The 21304-nt window shown below is 44.5% G+C and overlaps 1 protein-coding gene across 6 annotated transcripts in view; it reads left to right on the top strand.

Annotated features, from left to right (window-relative positions):
- The window catches only part of LOC107387348 (inactive N-acetylated-alpha-linked acidic dipeptidase-like protein 2), a 661429-nt gene that overhangs the window by 87461 nt on the left and 552664 nt on the right, over positions 1-21304 (top strand). The window contains exon 1 of one of the 6 annotated variants that reach the window (XM_054749609.2): positions 12928-13578. The exons of the other annotated variants lie outside the window; for them this stretch is intronic. The gene's annotated coding sequence lies outside the window, so the exon portion shown is untranslated. Of the gene's footprint in view, positions 1-12927; positions 13579-21304 lie in introns of those variants that run through there. 6 annotated transcript variants of the gene reach the window in all.

Raw genomic sequence — 21304 nt, 5'->3', positions numbered from 1 at the left:
CAAACACAAAAGGGTAATTTATTAGAGAACTCGATTTTTTTTAGAAAGACCTGTAAATAAAAAGAACATCCATGTTTCATTAAAATAGCACCCAGAGGTAGCAAATAATGGGAGAACAACAATGGGCCCAGCACCGATCCTTGTGGAACCCCGCGTACGAGAGGCGAGCGAGATGACGTGAAGCCACCTAATGATAGAAAAAATGACCTCTCAACCAAGTAGGACTTAAACCAGTCCAAAGCAACTCCTCTAACCCCAACAGACTGTTGTAACCGTGAAATCAGGAGACTGTGATCCACGGTGTCAAAGGCAGCAGACAAATCCAACTGTACCAGAACCACAAAATCACCGGAGTCAGTAGCTTAAAGAATATCGTTTAAGACCCTGAGCAGCGCAGTCTTTTTGCTATGTGCCTTCTTAAAACCTGACTGGATTTTTTCCATAAATATCATTTGCATGCAAAAACTCAGTCAATTGCAAATACACCACTTTTTCCAGAACCTTTGAAAGGAATGGAAATTTAGAAATAGGCCTATAAATAGACACGGTAGGGTTCAAAACTGGGCTTTTTAAGCGGTGGCGGGACAACGGCATGTTTCCAAGATTCTGGAACTGCACCAAATGAAAGGCTACTATTAACCATGATAAGAACCCAAGGACCCACGGAGGAAAAAACCTCCTCAAAACGGTAGGGGGGAATCACATCAGTGGGAGAACCTGAGGGTTTTAAGGGTTCCACGATCTCCCACAGGCAATCTGTGGTTCAAATTGACAAAAAAAGTTGAAGGGCAGCATCCAGCAGCAACCTGAAGAGGACGTGTCGGTATCTGAGCTCTAACCCCGGCTTTCCACAGGAGCCGTCAGCAGCACGTTACTGCAGCAGCACGTCATAGCTGCTGATAGGAACCGCTGTGGTCAACAGAACCTTTTCCACGGGAGCCGTCAGCAGCCGTCAGCAGCGCGAGTCGGCCGCGTCTCAGGAGCAGCATGTCGCGGCCTTTACGCGCCGGTTCTATTTCCTACCCGCGACGCCTCTGAAACGGGTCAATATAGACATGTTTGGGGAAGGAAAGACAGGAAATCGGACGCGGAAATGGAGGGAAGCTTCCGAGATTTTCAGAATAAAGAACGTACTGCCTTCCGGTTGCTTTACTTTTAAAAAAGTTACTAACTGTGCGGTCCCGTGAAAAGTTATCACCTAGCTAGCGGTCTCCTTTGTTTTTCAGGTCCGTATTGGCGATTATAAAACGGACAGAACATAAAACACAAACCTTTTGGAGCCATGTTGTAATTTTCTCCTGCTTGTTGTTGTGTTTACTGACGAAGTCACTCGTGTGACTTTGTGCTCGGTCGGTGACAGCTGCCCCCCTGCTGCTTCGCGTCTCGTGGGAAGGGCCAAGCAGCAGCTTACGCGAGCAAGACGTGCTGCTGCAGTAACGTGCTGCTGACGGCTCCCGTGGAAACCCGGGGTAATGCTCACTATTTTATCGATGAAAGTTTTTCAAAATGTCAAAAATAATTCACAAATGATTCTATTTGAAGTTATACCTCACCCATGTCTTAAAAAGAAATTTTGGAAGATGTGCATCCCATATATATATATATATATATATATATATATATATATATATATATATATATATATATATAAGAATTGGGCTTCTCTGTTTACAGTTCTTTTCTTTCTCTCCTTTAAATATTAAATCAGAACTCTTGAAGTGAGGCGATTTGACAGTTTACAGAAACATTTCTTAGTGCTCATTGTCAGAAAATGTCAGCGTGTACTTTTCTTGCATAGAAACAGAGCTACATACAAGTGTTTGAATTCATCTGACAAGATACTGAGCGTGTGCCAAGTGCCTAAAATGAAACGTGTAATTAGACCTCAAAGAAACGTGAGCTGAGTCTGCAAATGCTACACAATTGTCTACATGACAGGACATGATGTCCTGATGCAGAGCACATTGTCACATTTAGCAGTCTCTTAGCTCTCACAAGTTTAACTTGGTAAGTAGTTATGTACTGTTAAAGAGTACACCAGGACAGCCTGTCTTTTTTATAATTATTCTCAGTAATTAATTATTCTTATTTAAGAAAAAATAATACAAGAAATAGTTCAGCATATCTATGCTCTTGTATAAAAAGGCTGTACACACACAAGTATATCATAGTTACTCCCATCAAAAACCACTTTGTTTCCATTTCCTTCTCTCCAAGTGGCTTATCTCCCTCAGTTCATTTTACAAATCCATTAGGGACCTATAACCGACTTTATGAAAAGTAGCTACATTGTTTTACTCCCAGTGATGAAAAAGAAAGTTATAAATAAAATCACTGATGGTAATCCACATGGAGTTTAACCAGTATATTTGTGTGAATGCTGGCTGTATACAAATCTTAGTTTTTGCATCTTTTGTGCTGCCATGTGGGTCCCTGCAACTGCTATAAATGCTCCAAATGTGAAGAAAAACCATCCATCCATTTTCTCTCCGTGTTTAGTTTGGGGAATTATGAAGTCACAATAAGAGAAATTAGCATACAACCACCCCTTACCCACCAGCATTATTGAAGATCTGACATTTGGTTTACCGAGATGTGGAGCAGGGACATACCAGAGGGACTCTGTTTCTCGGCTAGAATGGTAGGAGGGAAGTGGGCTTCTCTGCTTTGGCTGCACCCCTTCATCCCAACACCAAATATGCAAAAGAAAATGAATAAGTGATAGATGAAGACATTAAGGGGAGCTAAGGCTAACACTACAACTTTATGTTCAAAGACTGTTCTTCCCTCCCTGCACATCTGGGCACAGTTTGACTGACAGATAAAGGATTTTATAATGACAGGTGAAAGCTTGAAGTGTTCTCCATAGGTCTCATGTTAACAGTTAAAATAAATGTGAGAATTATTTGCAGCACAAATCTGTTTACTTTTAGGAAATGCAGCCAAACTTTAGATTTTTTTCAGCATTTTTAACCTGTAATTTGTTTAGCTTTCAGGAGAAATGTGGAAAGGGAGAGAAGGGGGTTGTGTGTGCATCTCCACACATTACATGATGTAACGCTTCTTTCAAATTGACCTCATGGAGTGCTTTCCTGGTTGTTTGTGACACTGAGGTGTTGTTTTTGTTGAAGCTGAGAGTAAATCAGACTAGCTAACAAGCGGCCTAATTCTTAACCCTTAAAACACCACAGTGTTCATAATGGCATGATGCGGCTCAGTGATGGCTTTGAGATGCCCCATCTATCTGCTATCTGATGTTGGAAGGTCCCAGAGGCAAACAAGTCCTAATAGGCATGTACATAGTTAACCGGTCAATTCCAGTTAATGTTGTAACCGTATGAAATGGTTTTTCCTGGCTAAGTGGTTCAACTCCTTCTGATGTGATGGGGTGTAATATATTTAGTGCCACTAGAGGTTGCATGAGCACGTATATCAAAATATGTTTACTGGACAACTACAGAAGAAGAAATGAGCTCATCACGTGCTCAAACAAATGTGCTCTAACATGAAGTAGTTAGCAGAGAGCACAGCATGTGAGCAGTTTATTATTTCTTGGAACACAGTAAGCCTCACATCAAAGTGCTGAGCCTGGCAGAACATGGGACTGTGAACTGAACCGAGACCAGCTAGAGTTCAGTCTGTCATGATGCTCCTGCTTGTGTCTGATTTCTATTTTTTTTAAATAAAGAAATGTCAGTGTAAGTATTTAGTTTAACGTAAGGAAACTAAAGTGTATTTTAAAAACCGTGACCTCCAGAATGCGCTTATAAGCACACAATGACAAGCAGTCAATGGCAGACACGGTGGTCTCTGCAGCCGGGCATCTGGCACCGGCTCTACTAGTGAACCTCACCTTATCATCAATCTGGATGGAGATGGGCACTCGGGGTTGGTCCCTGAGCTTTGCGCGCCACCATTCGCCCTTGGAGAAGATGTGATGGCTGAGCCTGATCACCGTGGGCCCATCGCTGCAGCTATGCGTCCCCAAGGTGCGGGGTCGGTGCCTGTCTCTGCGGCGTCCATTAGAGCAGACACCCGACGTGACGGATGAGACCTGCAATATCACGTCATGGCCTACAGCAGCCTGTTGTCCGTCCATGTGTGGCTGGTGCCGTGCCCGTCTCTTCCGGGCCCAGAAGCAGTCGGCACACATTCGATGAGGCTTGGTGTTCCAACTCCGAGATCCCTCAGAAAAGACGCAGAAAGACACTTTACAATCAGGGCATATAGCCCTAGCAGACCTGTCTGGTGGGGCCGGAAAGGTAGCAGGCCCAGATGGTGGCATAGCTTGCCTGCGCCTGAACGAGGACATAGCTGACAGGCTGGAGGAGGGGAGGGCATTGCGAGCCATTTCTCTGTTCTCCACCAGTGCTATAATATTATTCACAGACTTACACAGAACATCATGAGTCCCCAACATGTCCCTCCGTGGATCAGAGTCATTAATCCCATTAATCAGTACATCACGAATAATATGATCGGAGTAGTCAACTGACTGCCCGCATCCGCACACAGCGTTGTAGGCACAGGTTTCTGCCTTGCCACGCACCCTGGCGGCAAATGCACGAAAGGGCTCGTCACGATCCTGGTGTAGTTGAAGCAGTTCAGTCCTCAGAACGCATGTGGCAACTGGTATCACTGCCAGAGAGCGCATGACAGCCAGCAGAGTCTCAACCGGTCCAGTTGCAGCATCCAGGTTAGCCTTTAGCAAACTGTCCCCAAGTTCCGGGCCGACACACTGAAACAGCTATAAGGGGGCCTGGGTATCACCGATGCCCGAGCCAGCGCGGAAGAGGTCCCAGCGGCGTGTAAAGACGTTCCATTCCTCGATGGACATGCAGACATCCACTCTCGGTCGATCCAGCGCAGGGCCAGGCAGGCCCGGGGCCCAAACGGGCGCAGCGGGTTCAGTACACACAATTCTGAGATCAGACATACATAAGAATTGGTGACTGTGGCCATTCGCAACACGAGTCACACAACCGTTATAGATCAAGAGGGTTTATATGAGGATAGAGTCTGGGGGAAGGAAAAAAAGGCCCTTCAGAGTTACCCTCCACAGAGAGGGCAGCTTTGCTATGTAAAAAAACACCTCAGACAGATATGCACAAAGATTTCAGACATTACACAACATAAGTGTCCACTAGGTGGGGAGGTAGGGCACCAGATTCAGATAAAAGTTGTTTTGGGGACAGACAGAGATAATTTCCTCTCTGCTTTAGTGTTCTGTTGGTCTACAACCCCTCTAGATCCAATAATGACGTAAATAATCAATCACAATCCATGCTTATCCATCCACTCGCTCCTTGGTGGTATCCACCTTTTGTGCCAGAGCCTGAATCTCAGCCAAAATTCCAAGCTTACGACTCATCTCGACAGTTATGAGTTTGTGCATTCACAGCACGATGCATTCCATCCCTGAGCTCCAGGATTGAACTAATATTCCTCGAAAGCTCGTTAATTTTCCGGTAAGCCAGGTAACTAACCGCTCAGGCCAAACAGCAGGAATCCCGACACCAAAACAACGAATATCCAAATATCTTCAGAATCCTCTACAGACAGTTGAGAGAGGTAAATCAGGTTCCATTTTTTCCAGGAGTCCATGATATACCCAGCTGGTTCCGTCCCAGAGGGGCATCCGGGAGTCCCTTCACCCGTTCTCATCGTTGAAAATTTTTTGTCAATCGCGTTGAGAGACCAACTGACCAGATCCATTTTTTAATAATTTCCAGTTTCCAGAAAAAATGCAGAAAGTGCCGTGCACAGACAGGACAAAGAGATCGGTGTGCTCATGTAAGGCCCTGTCCACACGTAGCCGGGGATCTGCCAAAACGTAGATATTTTTCTACGTTTTGGCCTGTCATCCACACGAAAACGGAGTTTTTTCACACGAAAACGGATCTTTTTTAAAACTCCGGCCAAAGTGAAGATCTGCGTTTTCTCCGTTTTGGGTGTCTGCGTGTGGACAGACAAAACCGGAGTTTTAAGGTTCGCAACGTCACTTTCCGCGACAAAAAAAAAATGCTGACATCACGTGCGCGACCTGTGTTTACACTACCCGACAGCATGGATGCACTCAGCTGCACTCGCTTTATCAATTGTCCAAGCGCATTTTGTTTGTTTGTTTTTGCAAGCGGAATTACTGCTCCTTGCGGAAGACCACAGACGAAGGATGAGGTTAAGAACGGGGGAAGTACTGCCGCCTACAGGTCTGGCATGTCCTTAACAACGTATTTATCCGGGTACGTGTGGACAGAGTTGTTTTTTTTTAAACGAGGTGGTGTGGATGCAAGTTTTTAGAGGGTCGGATTTTTTTTTTTAAACCCGGCTACGTGTGGACTAGGCCTAAGACTCCAGAGTGCAACCTCTGCCAAACCCTCTGATGAAGGATCAGCCATGCTACATTATGTAGTTGGTCCTGCTGCTGCCTGCAGTCACACCTCATCTAATGGTTACTAAAATTACAACTGAAAGTCTAATAACTACAATATTCTTCATAAAACATCTGAAATCAATATAATTTATGTTGTAATTTCTTTAGACATTTAAAGGACTTTGATCTATTTCCTTTGCTCATTTTAGTTATTCTGTCATGTTTTCTTTGTCCTGCTGCACAGTCCAGAACCTCTGACATTTGATGTATTATATTGTTGGTGGACTCAGCGGTAGTTGTTTTGAAACCCAGTGCTCCTGTTGTGTATGACTGTGTGAGCCTTATTACACCACACAGGTTCTGTTGTGTGTGTGTCTGAATGAATGTTTGTGTGTCGAAAGAGTGCAAAGAAGTTTCTGGCCCACAGCTGGCCCCATGGTGTGTAATCAGCAACTGTAACTCTGAGAGGGAGGAGCAGATCAGGAATGGACACAAGATGGTGCGTCTTTTAGTTGGACTAAAAAGCTAGTACCATTCTCTCCACAATAACCAATACGAGCTCTAGTTTGTTTCTTCTAACCTCTCACCATTTCCTGTAGCACCACCGCATATTTGTTTTAAAAGTTGACTATGAGACAAAAGCAAACTTTCGTATTATCCTTTCATCCACCCATTTTCTTTCACTTATCCAGAGTTGGGTAGCAGCAGCCTCGGCAGAGAGGCCCAGACTTCCCTCTCCCCCGCCTCTTGGGCCAGCTACTCTGAGGAAATCCCAAAGTAGTTCCTGGCCAGCCAAGAGATAAAGTCCCTCTTGCATATCCTTGTCTTCCTTTAGGTCTCATCCCAGTTGGACGTGCTCGGAAAATTTTGACTGGGAGGCATCCTAGAGCCAACTCAACTGACTCCTCTTGATGTGGAGGAGCAGCGGGTCCACTCCGAGCCCCTCCTGGATGACCATGCTTCTCACCCTATCTCTAAGGGAGAGCCCAGCCACCCTGCAGAGAAAACTCATTTGGGCCGCTTGTACCTGCGATCTCGTTCTTTCGGTCACTACCCAAAGCTCGTGACCATAGGGGAGGGTAGGAACGTAGATCAACCGGTGAATTGAGAGCTTTGCCTTCCAGCTCAGATCTCTCTTCATCACGACAGATCGGTACAACACCCGCATCACTGCAGTTGCAGCACCAATCTTTTCTCCCTCACACATGAACAAGACCCCGAGATACATAAACTCCTCCACTTGAGACTGATCCAGAGAAGACATCCTACCTGTTACAGCTGTTGCTGTTTGTCCCAGAAAACTGACTCTACAGAGGACAATCGGTGTTTTGCCTCCTCCTCCTACCTGCACAGCTGCACTCACTTGGGCTGATCACCTCCTGAGCAGCATAAAAGGGAGAGCTGCCAGGAGGAAGCAAGAGACTGGATCTGTGCCAGTTCTCTCACGTGCGCCATTTGTTTGTGTTTTAATGCTTTTAAATGGGTTTTAGTTATTTAAGCTTGGTGAAGCTTAACAACTTTTAGAGGTTTTTAACAGACGGGGGACCAGAGTGCTGGTTTCCTCTTGACTCCCAAACTTGTGTTTAAGTCAGTGGACTTTGTTTTTTGAATGTTTGGGATCGTTCGGATGTCTGTTTTAAACCTTAACCCCTCGGCCATTTTAACACTGTTTTAAGTACTATTAGAATAGGAGCATTTTGTCATTTTAAAATCCCCGTCTCGTCTCGTCTCGTCTTCCTCCGCTTATCCGGGTCCGGGTCACGGGGGCAGCATCCCAACTAGGGAGCTCCAGGCCGTCCTCTCCCCGGCCTTGTCCACCAGCTCCTCCGGCAGGACCCCAAGGCGTTCCCGGACCAGATTGGAGATGTAACCTCTCCAACGTGTCCTGGGTCGACCCGGGGGCCTTCTGCCGGCAGGACATGCCCGAAACACCTCCCCGGGGAGGCGTCCAGGAGGCATCCTGACCAGATGCCCAAACCACCTCAACTGGCTCCTTTCGATCCGGAGGAGCAGCGGTTCTACTCCGAGTCCCTCCCGAATGTCCGAGCTCCTCACCCTATCTCTAAGGCTGAGCCCGGCCACCCTACGGAGGAAACTCATTTCGGCCGCTTGTATCCGCGATCTCGTTCTTTCGGTCATTACCCAAAGCTCATGACCATAGGTGAGGATTGGGACGTAGATCGACCGGTAAATCGAGAGCCTGGCTTTCTGGCTCAGCTCCCTCTTCCCCACGACAGATCGGCTCAGCGTCCGCATCACTGCAGACGCCGAACCAATCCGCCTGTCGATCTCCCGATCCCTCCTACCCTCACTCGTGAACAAGACCCCGAGATACTTAAACTCCTCCACTTGAGGTAGGACCTCTCCCCCGACCCGGAGGTGGCAAGCCACCCTTTTCCGGTCGAGAACCATGGTCTCAGATTTGGAGGTGCTGATCCTCATCCCAGCCGCTTCACATTCGGCCGCGAACCTACCCAGCAAGAGCTGAAGGTCAGAGCTGGATGAAGCTAGGAGGACCACATCATCCGCAAAAAGCAGAGACGAGATTCTCCTGCCACCAAACTCGACACACTCCACACCACGGCTGCGTCTAGAAATTCTGTCCATAAAAGTGATGAACAGAACCGGTGACAAAGGGCAGCCCTGGCGGAGTCCAACCCTCACTGGGAACAGGTCCGACTTACTACCGGCTATGCGGACCAAACTCACGCTCCTCTGGTAAAGGGACTGAATGGCCCTTAACAGAAAGCCACCCACCCCATACTCCTGGAGCGTCCCCCACAGGGTGCCCCTGGGGACACGGTCATAAGCCTTCTCCAAATCCACAAAACACATGTGGATTGGTTGGGCAAACTCCCATGCCCCCTCCATCACCCTTGCAAGGGTATAGAGCTGGTCCACAGTTCCACGGCCAGGACGAAAACCACATTGCTCCTCCTCTATCTGAGATTCAACTATCGATCGGACCCTCCTCTCCAGTACCTTGGCGTAGACCTTTCCAGGGAGGCTGAGGAGTGTGATCCCCCTATAGTTGGAACACACCCTCAGGTCACCCTTCTTAAAGATGGGGACCACCACCCCGGTCTGCCACTCCCTAGGAACTGCCCCCGATGACCACGCAATGTTGTAGAGACGTGTCAACCATGACAGCCCTACAACATCCATAGCCTTGAGATACCCAGGACGAACCTCATCCGCCCCCGGGGCTCCGCCGCTGTGTAGTTGTTTGACTACCTCAGCAACTTCTGCCCCCGAGATCGGACAGTCCATCCCCAGGCCTCCCAGCTCTGGTTCCTCCTCGGAATGCGCATTGGTGGGATTGAGGAGCTCCTCAAAGTATTCCTTCCACCGTCCGACTATAGCCTCAGTTGACGTCAGCAGCTCCCCATCCCCACTGTAAACAGTGTGAGCGAGTTGCTGCCTTCCTCTCCTGAGGCGCCGGACAGTTTGCCAGAACCTCTTTGGAGCCGATCGATAGTCTTTCTCCATGGCTTCACCAAACTCCTCCCACGCCCGAGATTTTGCCTCGGCAACTGCCACTGCTGCACCCCGCTTGGCTATCCGGTACCTGTCTGCTGCCTCCGGAGACCCACAGACCAGCCACGCCCTGTAGGCCTCCTTCTTCAGCCTGACGGCTCCCCGAACCTCTGGTGTCCACCAGCGGGTACGGGGGTTGCCACCACGACTGGCACCGGCCACCTTACGGCCACAGCTAGCAACAGCCGCCTCGACAATCGCAGAGTGGAACAAGGCCCACTCGGACTCAATGTCCCCCACTGCTCTCGGGACGTGGTCAAAGCTCTGCCGGAGGTGGGAGTTGAAGACCGTCTTGACAGGTTCTTCTGCCAGGCGTTCCCAGCAGACCCTCACTATGCGTTTGGGTCTGCCAGGTCTACGCGGCATGTTCCCTTGCCATCTGATCCAACTCACCACCAGGTGGTGATCAGTTGACAGCTCCGCCCCTCTCTTCACTCGGGTGTCCAAAACATACGGCCGCAGGTCAGATGATACGACTACAAAATCTATCATCGACCTGTGACCTAGGCTGCCCTGGTACCAAGTGTACCGGTGGGCATCCTTATGTTCGAACATGGTGTTCGTTATGGCCAAACTGCGGCTTGCACAGAAGTCCAATAACAAAACACCGCTCGAGTTCAGATTAGGTGGGCCGTTCCTCCCAATCACACCCCTCCAGGTCAAGCTGTCATTGCCCACGTGAGCATTGAAGTCCCCCAGCAGGACAATGGAGTCCCCTGATGGAGCACTATCTAGCACTCGTCCCAGGGACTCCAAAAAGGGTGGGTACTCTGAACTGATATTTGGCCCATAAGCACAAACAACAGTCAGGACCCGTTCCCCGACCCGAAGGCGCAAGGAAGCTACCCTCTTGTCCCCCGGGGTAAACCCCAACACACAGGCAGAGAGTCTCGGAGCTAACAAAAAGCCAACCCCAGCCCTCCGCCTCTCACCCGGAGCAACTCCAGCAAAGTAGAGTGTCCAACCCCTCTCCAGGTCTCGGGTTCCAGAGCCAATGCAATGTGTCGAGGTGAGTCCGACTATATCTAGCCGGTACCGCTCAACCTCTGCCACAAGCTCCGGCTCCTTCCCCGCCAGCGAGGTGACGTTCCATGTCCCAAAAACTAGTTTTCTTGTCCGGGGATTGGACCGCCAAGGCTCCCGCCTTGGTCTGCCACCCGATTCGCATTGCACCGGACCCTTCATGTTCCTCCTGCGGGTGGTGGGTCCACAGTTGGACGAGCCCATGTATCCGGTTCGGGCTGGGCCCGGCCGGGCCCCATGGGCGAAAGCCCGGCCACCAGGCGCTCGCTCACGGGCCCCAACCCCAGGCCTGGCTCCAGGGTGGGACCCCGGTAACCCTCCGGGCCGGGTACTCCGACTCTTCATTTTAACCGCCATGAAAGATCCTTCGAAATCCTTTTAATAAAATCATTGTTTACCATTTTAACACCTGAAACACATGCCGCTGTGTTACTCCCCGTCCTTCTCCTTTTCCATCAATAGAGGACGTAACACTACCCTTTTCCGACTCAAGACCATGGTCTCTGATTTAGAGGAACAAATTTTTTTCAAGCCATCACAAATACATTTACACATCAAATACTCCTTGTTACCATCATTCTTAGACATTAGACCAGGCATGTCTAAAGTGTGGCCCAGGGATCATTAGCAGCCTTGAAGTGATTTTGTGCAGACCCTACCTGCATCTCATAAATTTCTCCCCAGCAGGTTGTTGTTCTAGAGTTATACTTTTATTGTGTGTGACTTTAAGTAGCATATCTATTTTGGACCTATATTGAGGAGTGCATTTGAGAACATTTTTGCATTTAATTTTTTTTTTTTTTTTTTTTACTTTTTGGCCTGCAAGTTCTGGTTAATTAAAGACAGGGTTCACTAGATTTTACAAGTTTTTCCTGCTTTTGTTAGCGGCCTTCATTAATGGTTTGGGGCAGTTATTTATGATCATCAATGGCGTGTTTGCATTTATATAATATTTTAAAGACCAAGTTAACTTAATACATTTGCTGGGGTCTCTAGGATAAATGTGTGCCTTGTGAGGTGATCTATTTAGGGAATAAAGCCCTGGGGTTCCTATTTCAGGAAGGAGCAGGAGGAGGGAGCCGAACATGGCAGGTTTTAGAGTTTTGCTCTGGTTTTTGAGTAGCTCTGACAACGGCAACAGCAGTAGCCGAAACTGTCAGCAAAATTAGGTGAAAATGGAAACTTTGCCACAGTGTATAAGCTAAAGAACAGGAAGAACAATGGAATTAGGTTTTGGTCTTATTTCCTGAAATGTAGGCATCTCACCTCTGACTGGCTCACAACAACACAACTCAATGATTGTTTATGTTTTACCTCCACAAATAACACAAGCGTGAGGGAGTTCTGCCATGTTGTGGAGTTGCTAAAGGTACGGTTAGCTTTTACCAGCAGAGATGTGCTCTGCTCTCTCCTGGACGCTAAATCAACAGCAGCTTTCTCTGCTGCAAGTTGAGATGATTGAGTCCATGAACGCTAATTTTCAATGTGACATAGAATTGACTGGCTTTTCTAACCTGAGCATCTCCCCGTCTACTCTCTCTCTCTCTCTCTCTCTCTCTCTCTCTCTCTCTCTCTCTCTCTCTCTCTCTCTCTCTCTCTCTCTCTATATATATATATATATATATATATATTATCAGCGGCTAATGCAGGAAAAAGTTGTAGAATGCTGTTTTCATGTTTAGCCTGCTTGTGCAAATAAGTAAAAAAAACTTGGTCTTTAACAAATGTGGCCCTCATCTTGAAAGGCCTGGACACCCCTGAATTAGATGGTAGTTTAGAGCAAAATGTTCACATGTTGTTTTACCCAACTAAGTGTGCCCAACTAGTGCATATAAAATATAATTAGTATTGTGACAACATGAATCTGCAGTCTCCAGGTCTGCAGCTGTGTACTACTGTGGAATTCACATGGAGGGAGGTGTGGTTTCATCAAATCCAAGCATCTTATTTCCAGGTTAAAGGAATAGCTCACAAAAATAACTTATATTTAAAAAAAATGACATTTCAGTGCTGCCAACAGTCATTTTGTTATCATATATTGTGCCTACTGTTGCTGTGAAAAGTGTAAAATAGCACAATACAGGCCCTTGAAATCGTTGTTTAGCCAAATGTGAGGGATCAAGACAAATGAGTGGAGGAACACAGGCAATTTCCAAAAATAGACTCTTTAATTTCCTTTTTGTTTTAAAATATCCTCACAAAAACAGCTCGAGCTCATAAAAGAGGTCAAACAAACAAACTGAAACTCAATAAACTTGTAACTTAACATACTGACTGACTGAAACCATAACCGACCTAACAAACAAAGACACACAAGGGTATATATACACACTGGCTGATCAGACCATGTGAACAATAGGGATTACTAGACAAACATTTACTAACTAAAACCAAAACCACAAATCAGTATAGTCAGATTGTTAATAAACCTAAACATCCTAACCCATAAACCTAACTATTTAACTTCAAACTTAAATTAATTAACAAATGACAAAATAATAAACTAAAGGAAATTCTTCAGTCCCCTCTTCAGGGAGCTATTGGTTTGGCCCCATCAGCTCCTCCTGTATTTAGCTGACAGAACCCCTTAAGCTCTGTTTGCCTCTCCCGTCTCAGGAAGCAGGAAGTGGAGAACCTCAGCACCGGTAAGAGAAAACAAATCAACTTAAATTGAACAAATGAAAGGCATAAAATACAACAGTTAACTAAATGTGCACGCTTACAATTAGAACTAATGCATTTTAGCCATCTAAACAATAAATCCAAATAAATATAAACATACAAACTGAAATCATAAAAGTGCAAGAGTGTATTAACGTTCACCGTTGTGTGGACATGGATGTGGCCATCACACCAATGTAGATTTAACTTTCTAAAAGCTGAAGCAGTCAGGTGCTCATTAACTCTGTGTCTGCTGGTATCATGATTAAAACTGGATGCTTGTGTTCGATGCATCTGCTGAGTTTATGGTCTTCATACTTTCTGTCTCAATGGTAATTGATTAATTCACAAACAGCTCCTGTGTTTCAAGTCAATGCCTGTCTGCTTCCAGCAGTAGGGAACATCTGTTTCATTGAGTTACTGACAAAAACTCTCAAAGGCAGCGCACACACAGAAACAAATGAAAGCACACAAGATACACTTCTGCATAGACACATGCACAGTTCCTTTGTTATGGGGTAAGACATCTGCTGTTTGTTGTTCACAAATTATTGATAGCAGTAAACAGAAAGTTGAGGGGAAAACAGGCATTTTTTCCTGCTGATGAAATTTTCATGACCTGTCAGCCCATTCAAACCAGTGTTTTGTTACCAAGTGGGGCAGCGTGACACGAGGCACTTCTTCACACTTCTCCCGTATCAAGGAAAGTGGTACAAAGGAGCGGGGCGACAGGAACAACTTAAATTCAAAGAAGAGCTCACTCTTATTTGTTTATTTATGTATTTGTTTGGGCCTTTTTGATGTTTACAAAATGTTGCCTTCAGTCTTAAATTGATTTTCTGAAATCCTGACAGCAGACAGACACTATTTAATTTAGTGATAAATTACGACATTTTTGTTCTCTGATCAATCTGTAAACAGAAGCCCACCAGTTGTTCGATTTAACTGGTCAGGGCTACTAAGCAGGAAAAGTATTTCCACATGCATGTCTCCCTACATCTGTAACTCTTGTTTTTCATCGCAGTGAGGGAGTTTGTGAAACAGCTTGTTTTAGGTACAACATTCCTGAAACCAAACACTGACAGAAAAGGAATGGATTCTTCTTGGTCATGTTTTGAGTGTTTATAGAGGCAGCAGAGACCCGCATAGCACAAAACGATACAAAAAGTGAGTTTTGCATAACATGTCTCCTTTATGGACCAGGCTCTGAAGATGGATGCCCAGGTCAATAACACAGTTAAATCATCTTAGGTGTGTTCTTGCTGTGTCGTGGTTCTAATTCCATTCTTTCGTTCTTTTTTAAACACAGAAACAGTTTTGTTTACCTGTTTTGTAGCTACAGTTTCGCCGATGGCTGCCGGCTTCTTCAGGCTGACGCTGATGGTGGCGCGTCACTTCCTTCTCCGTTTATCTCCGTCCTCTGCTGCCCGCAGATAAACGGAGAAGGAAGTGACGCGCCACCATCAGCGTCAGCCTGAAGAAGCCGGCAGCCGTCGGCGAAACTGTAGCTACAAAACAGGTAAACAAAACTGTTTCTGTGTTTAAAAAAGAATGAAAGCATGGAAACAGTTAAATCGTGTTTTTACCAACTAAGACGCATCTCGAAACTAAAGCACATCCTGAGTGTCCGTCTTCTGAAATCCGTGGTCCACACTTTCATCACTTCAAGGCTGGATTACTCCAACTCCTGCTTATACGGCATCAGTAAAGCAGCTCTTTCTAGACTTCAGCTGGTCCAGAATTTAGCAGCTAGGTTGCTGACTGGAGCTGACAGAAGACAACACATTTCACCAATTCTGAAATCTCTCCACTGGTTGCCCGTGCAGTTCAGGATACATTTCAAAATTTTGCTTCTGACTTACAAATCCTTGAACCATCAAGCTCCTCCATATCTGTGTGAACTTGTCCATTACTACAATCCGCCGCGTGCTCTCAGGTCTGAAGATAAGCTCCTCCTAGCTGTTCCCAATGCACGTTTAAAAAGCCGTGGAGAAAGGGCTTTCTCTGTCTGTGCACCGAAACTGTGGGACGCATTACCACTGCTAGTGAGGCTAGCACCAACAGCTAGCATTTTTAAATCACGCTTGAAAACTCACTACTTCAACCTAGCGTATACCACATAATTATGAACCTCACTTACAACTACATTGTTTAAAAATGGAATTCACAATATCAACTTCCGTATTATTGAGGTTCTTTTTTTTAAATGTTTTTCTTATTTTTTATTCTCCCTGTGTTTTATTGATTTTTAACTGTTAGTTTTAGGAATTTTGCTGTTTTTCATTTTTATCTTTTATCTCTGTTCTACATGACTGTATGACGCCGGTTTAATTAACTAACATTTTTAGTGTACAGCGCCTTGTTTGGTTGTAATGCCTATTTGAATGCGCTTTATAAATAAAATTGGAATTGGAATTTAAGGCAGTCACAGGTATTGATCTACCCTTACTTATTAGTGCATGTACAAAACAATGTTGTGGCGATATTAGATGAAACTTTAAGAAATGTTTTGCAGGCGTTCCATTGTTAGGCTTACATTTTCAAATAAAATTCACATTCTCTGGTGTAAAAATAGTTTTCCTTATATCTGCCACTGATTTATGCATGTTACTGATGATTACTGAAATATTAGAGTTGGTATAAAAATCTTTGAACACACTCCACCTCCTCACCCCTTTTCACCCCAGTTATGTCTTATCTTTGTTCCATGCCACCCCCTCCTTTATTGACACAGTGATTTTATGGGGTTGTGAGTTGTTAATAATGCAGCTTAGAGAATGGATTTTGGTTTTCATTTTCAGCACCAAGTGCTTTGCTCCACTGAACAGCACACTTGTGCCTGGGGTCCTCAAAGTGTCTTCAGAGGCAGAAATAGAATAAAAATTCCCTTCAGGTAATAGCTGGACGTCTGAAGAATCCAGAAAAAGGTTATGCATAACAGAAAGTAGCAGTGATTTTATTTCTTTTTGCATGTCCAAAAAATGGGCATTGAGAAACACTTTTAAATATCATACTGTGCACATTTGAAAAACACTCGTAGAACACTGACATTTTTTGCACTATAAAGAACCTTCGATGGACGTGTGGGTCGTTTTTACTTCATTTCCTCCCTCCATCTTTCTGTGTTTTGGTGTTTCTATTTTTTCCATTTTCATGACACATTTTCATGCGGTGACATATTAGTATCCATCAGTTTTGAAGGGCATGGCGATCAGGGAGTCCTGTGTGTCATACATTATGGCACAGAACTCATTTCCTGCCCGAGTTTAACAATGTCTGTGTCCTCGGAGAGGTGAGACTATATGAGGGACACATCATGAGATTCTACGTGTTCGAATATTGTGAATGTGTGTGTGGGTGCCAGAAAGAATAAAGACAAAATAAGGCCAATGAATTCAAATGTCCTCCAATATGACATCCAAAGTCACTCTGGCAACATAAGGATTCATGAGAATCAAGCTGAGCTGAATTTTACATAAATCAAAACAACAACAAAACATTAATCCAGTGCTCGGGAGCTTCATTCCAGTGGTTGGTGCCCATGATCTTGACCTATTAGCAGTTTCAGCAAGCACTCCTGTCCAAATATCTTTTGTTAATAGTAATTACGGTTCATATTCCTTTGGTGTAATGAACAGATTTCTCTTGAAGATAAGTATTCACCAGGCAGAGTTTTAATTTGACACTCATCAGAGGCTCATTCACAGTCATTCTTCATTTTTTAAACTGTGTTTCATCTGAAACATTTGGCAGCATATTCCCTTATTGTTATTAAAGGTTGAGGTACCAAAGCGACATCTAGTGTGTGGAGGTTGTAATTGCAACAATAGAACAAGATTTCTAGTTGTCAAGATACCAGGTTCACTGCAAATACGTAAAATGTTTCATCTGTGTCCATCTGATGTAGGCTTCAACTTAACTCACTCTGGTTTAGATATTTTATGGTCGCTCCTATTCTGAGAAGGACGACATCTTCTGGGCTCAGAAGCAGCTGCTTGACTTGCCGTGTCCACCATTTTACACAGTGCCAGCCTGGCAATCCGCAATGGTGCCTTTTACTGGCTGGTAGATGTAAAAACCCAGTGTTAATTGTCAATGATTAGCTTCACATTACTGCACCATTATGTAATATTTGACTTAATGCTAACGGATATATTGGTTTTGGAATATAACCAGCAGCAACTAGCTTTAAGATTTTAAGCATCGGTAGGGGCAAACTGTAGAAAATGCTAACACAAGCTAGCTATAAAAAAACTATTTTAGTTTTTGGTTTTGTGAAGATGGCAGAAATTACCATCTGTTTTTATTACAAGTCACACCAAATAAAATTACATACACATTGGTGTGTCTCTAGGTTCAACCTTTTTAAAAGCTTAGACAAAAATTTAAAGTGTTTCTAATTTTCTTTCGTTTTTTTAACATTTTGTACAGAACAAGTTACTCTCCTCAGAACACACTTGGGCTTTCCCATTATTTTGGTTGTCGAATAACCTTTTACTCCAGCCTGACTTATATTTTTTTCTTAATCAGTATGACCAAAGTATGTGTGACTCCTGTCTGTCATGTGCTACAATCATGAAACAGTTTCATATAACAGTTCTGTGTATTGCAGATGAAAGATTCAAGTCCATCTCAGACTTTTAGATGCACATTATTCTACTTTTATAAACTACACACAAAGAAAAACGATACTTTCCATAATTTAATGATCTATCCAAGAAAATCATGGTACATTTTGTGTGTGTGTATGTGTTTAAAGAAGCAGTAGTTGTAGTAGTGCATTTTGTAACCGATTAATTATAAATAAATTATACTTTATTTTGTTTAGATTTTAAAAAAAAGTTGACAAGCTGTCCATCCTTTTCTATTTCCATTTATTTTCTTATTGACATGCTGTATACAAGTTTTAAACAGAAAATAGACAATTACTAAAAATCTAGTAGCCCAGAACACCCACTGAGTCTGTCAATCTAAGGAGACAGGGGAACTTATCTTCCTTAGACATCTGTTCCCACTTGTTATGCTATCTAAAGTTTTTTTTCTTACCGTTAAATATACTGAGAAATGAAGATGTCAAGTCTTCCAAAAAAACAACAAAATAAAACCACACTTTTCTCCTGATGCGTTTGAGGCTTATAGTCGACCACGACTACTTAAAGAGCTCACCAGAGTGGCTGGGTATAAGAGAAGGCAGAAAATAACCCCGGCTTTCCACGGGAGCCGTCAGCAGCACGTTACTGCAGCAGCACGTCTTGCTCGCGTTAGCTGCTGCTTGGCCCTTCCCACGAGACGCGAAGCAGCAGGGGAGCAGCTGTCACCGACCGAGCACGAAGTCACACGAGTGACTTCGTCAGTAAACACACCAACAAGCAGGAGAAAACTACAACATGGCTCCAAAAAGTTTGTGTTTTATGTTCTGTCCGTTTTATAATCGCCAATACGGACCTGAAAAACAAAGGAGACCGCTAGCTAGGTGATAACTTCTCACGGGGACGCACAGTTAGTAACTTTTTTTAAAGTAAAGCAACCGGAAGGCAGTACGTTCTTTATTCTGAAAATCTCGGGAGCTTCTCTCCATATCCGCGTCCGATTTCCTGTCTTTCCTTCCCCAAAAATGTCGAACTTGACCCGTTTCAGAGGCGTCGCGCGTAGAAAATAGAACCGGTGCGTAAAGGCCGCGACATGCTGCTCCTGAGACGCGGCCGACTCGCGCTGCTGACGGCTCCAGTGGAAAAGGTTCTGTTGACCACTATCAGCAGCTATGACGTGCTGCTGCAGTAACGTGCTGCTGACGGCTCCCGTGGAAAGCCGGGGTAAATGCTTTACCGACCATTTTCCCACACAAGGAGCCTAAACACCCTCGCAGAGACGCTGGACGCTCTCCTGAGCCAACAACCCGCTCCTGCAGCTTCTGCTTCTGTCACGTTCAGCGAACCATCGGACACACCACTCATCACGGATGAAGCTGAACATTCACCTCTCCCGTCAGTAAAACAAGCAGTAATTGTAGCAATACAGTGTTCTCCAAATATATAATATCTGCAAAAATGATTAAAGTTGTTTCACTGAATATCCTAATCATCTGTATAGCACACAACAGCTCTGGATGCTAAAACTCTCCAAAACCATTGATAATTAAATAAGTTTGATCACACGATAGCTTACTGTTAACTTCTGCTGACAAAAAATGTGAGCTTTCTCCCTCTCGGTTACCATGGAGAAACATTTGCCACACACGCACCACCAGTTTTGTCCAGCACTCGCTTCAACCCGCCCTTCTTGCTCTTCATTTTGATGCTCATTTTGTGAAACATCGTCAGTGATGTCCTCATTAATGTTTCACTCTGGTTCAAAGTGAAAAGGCTGAACAGATGACATGTTGATGTCGCTGAACAGTCACTACAGGGTCCCAAAGCCGGCTGGTGCAACCGAGGTGCAACCAAATGACGTCACTATCCAGAGTGCATTGCGACACTAACAACAATGGCGACCTACGAGTTAAGCTATTTTTACAAATTTTTGTTTTTTTTACACCACTTTAATATAACTGATGCTAACATTTATCTTTTAAGAACCACAAAGTTTTGTAACCTGGGTTCCTTTTAAGCGCTACTATTTTTGATGTGAGAAAAAGAGAATGTTTCTCTTGACAACACTTTCAAAGAAATCACTACTTGTGCAATGTGTTATTAATTGGCAACCACTTTATATGGCAACAATCACAAATTGTGTGATTTTTCAAGAAATAAACCAGCTTGTACTGTGTCTCTTTGTGGTCTCTGCTTTTATGCCATCCCTCTTTCTCTGCATTGCCATCCGTGCATCCATCTTATAAAAAGTATTTCTCACTGAATGAAATAGATCACATCAGATTCATCCTGAAGTTGCCTACCACCTTCCTTCACACACTCTTCCATCGCTTCTCTCTGTTTGATGTGAGAGTGTTGGGCCCTTTGCCAGCAGTTAGATCTCAGCGGGGCCCACCCATATGGCCGCTGTGTTCAGCAGTCATTACTGGGCCATTTAACACATCTAATTGTTCAACATTTGACATCTTGTCAGAACAATTAGTTCAGATTGCTCCTGCGTAAGACACTGTGATGTTGGCTTTGTCACACGTTGTTGGAGATTCCTGTTTGTGTTTCCATACATAACACCATCATTCCCTGCGAAACTGAGTGAGTAATGTAACAAATGTGCTGTTGCCAATGTTATAACACTGAAACATGGCATGACAGAATCAGGCTGAGAAGAAATATTCCCTAAAACTAAAACGGTAACAATTGCTTCAAATAGAAGAACTCCTGGATTCCAGGGAGCCTTGCTGTGATGCAGCCTCCAGAGTTGATTGTTGCACTTAAGACAAACCTTGTCATTCCAGGAAATTAGCTGTTTAGCTTTTCAGAAACACATGGAAGCCTTTCGGAAACAATTCTTCAACATTGCATGCAGGTCTGTTTTTGACAGAAACAGCACTAAGCAGCTGCATGAAAGCCAGGCCCTGAGTTTTGTCATTTCACATCAACACTTAAGCATAACTGATGGCAAGAGGTCAGAGCATTGCCAAAGTTATTAAAAAGTGAGTCAATTTGAAAACAATTTATGGCATGGTGCTGTCTTTCCAGAACAACAAAAGAAAGAATAGGATTTGTGATGCAATGTTTTAAAAGTGAATGTTAAAAACTAAAGTTGCCATAGAAGTGTGTGAGC

The sequence above is a fragment of the Nothobranchius furzeri genome, chromosome 16 (assembly GCF_043380555.1).
Source record: "Nothobranchius furzeri strain GRZ-AD chromosome 16, NfurGRZ-RIMD1, whole genome shotgun sequence".
In the NCBI taxonomy this organism is placed as follows: domain Eukaryota; kingdom Metazoa; phylum Chordata; class Actinopteri; order Cyprinodontiformes; family Nothobranchiidae; genus Nothobranchius; species Nothobranchius furzeri.
Note: the sequence above shows the minus strand (reverse complement) of the source record. Positions and strands in the feature narration are given on the sequence as shown.